Genomic DNA, 1632 nt, shown 5'->3' with positions numbered 1-1632 from the left:
GAACAAATTTAAAGACCATTTGCTGCTCCAGTAGGCTGGATGTTCTCAAAGATGCCCACATCCTAACACTCAGAACCGGTGAATGGCAGCAAGGTTATGAATTTTAGATGGGGAGGTTACCCTGAGCTGTCAGGTAGGTGGGCCCACTCTGATCACATCCATCCTTAAAAGTGAGAACCTTTTCCTGCTGTGGTCAGGGAAGACTTGACTAGGGAACAGTGGTCAGAGAGATGAACCTTGCTGGCTTTGAAGACGGAGGAAGGCGGCCCTAAGTCGAGGAAGGCTGGTGACCTGCAAAAACTAGAAAAAGTACAGATGTGGATTCTCCCCCAAGCCTCCAGAAAGGAGGTCCAGAAGGCACCACCGGTACCTTAGTTTTAGCCCAGGGAGACGTGTGTCAAACTTCTGACCGATGGAGCTGTCAACTAATATATCTGAGTTGATTAAAGCCATCTAGTGTGTGGCCATTTGTTACAGCAGCAATAGGAAACTAACACAGCTGATGATTCCGTACGGGAATCCTGAACATTTTCCAAAGACACTTCGGTGGATCAAGGCCAGTCACACCAGTCACGCAGAAGGACCCTGAAGCAGGCAGCATGTGGCCTATTTCTGGAAACTTCCTGCATGAGCCTCTCCTCACTGCCAGGGATTTGCAAGGTTGACAAACAGCCAAGCTAAGACCACAGCCCCTCTGTGTGGCCTTGCGGATACAATGACCCCTTTGACCTGAAATATGGGGAGGCTTGCTCATTCCTTCACACAACCCTCTAGGGCCACACGGTCTAGCAGACCAGCTTCTCATACAGCTTTCTCCTTGACTCAGCAGGCTATATGCTGCTGCTGCTAAGTCGCTTCAGTCGTGTCCGACTCTGTGCGACCCCATAGACGGCAGCCCACCAGGCTCCCCCATCCCTAGGATTCTCCAGGCAAAAACCCTGGAGTGGGTTGCCATTTCCTTCTCCAATGCATGAAAGTGAAAAGTGAAAGTGAAGTCGCTCAGTCGTGTCCGACCCTCAGCAACCCCATGGACCACAGCCCACCAGGCTCCTCCATCCATGGGATTTTCCAGGCAAGAGTACTGGAGTGGGGTGCAATTGCCTTCTCCAGCAGGCTATATACTTTGCTCTAATTTCTTAATCTGGCAAAACCGATCTGAGGATCCATCTGGCAAAAACCTAACAAGGCAGAGTCCCAGATCATCCTCTTAAGAGAATGAGGAGGTCCGCTGTGATATTCTGCTCTTTTTATTCTTGTTTCCTCCCAGTGGTTTTTCTAGAATCTGCCTTCTCAAAAAAGCTTTATGGCTTCAAGCCGTGGAATGTGATCAAGGGAGTTGGCGCTCCCTAGTGGTCTTGAGATGCACTTTCTGGCTCATCACCTTCCCTTTAAACGCACCCATACAGTCCATCCTAAAGGAAATCAGTCCTGAATATTCATTGGAAGGACTGATGCTGAAGCTGAAACTCCAATCCTTTGGCCACCTGATGTGAAGAACTGACTCACTGAAACAGACCCTGATGCTGGGCAAGATTGAAGGCAGGAGGAGAAGGGGACAACTGAACTGAACTGAATTGAATGAAATACAGTTATGACCCGAACAGTGGTGGCTTTACTGATGCATCTCAAGTT

Source organism: Bubalus kerabau, chromosome 2 (genome assembly GCF_029407905.1).
Source record: "Bubalus kerabau isolate K-KA32 ecotype Philippines breed swamp buffalo chromosome 2, PCC_UOA_SB_1v2, whole genome shotgun sequence".
Lineage (NCBI taxonomy): Eukaryota > Metazoa > Chordata > Mammalia > Artiodactyla > Bovidae > Bubalus > Bubalus kerabau.
This window is presented reverse-complemented; position numbering follows the sequence as displayed.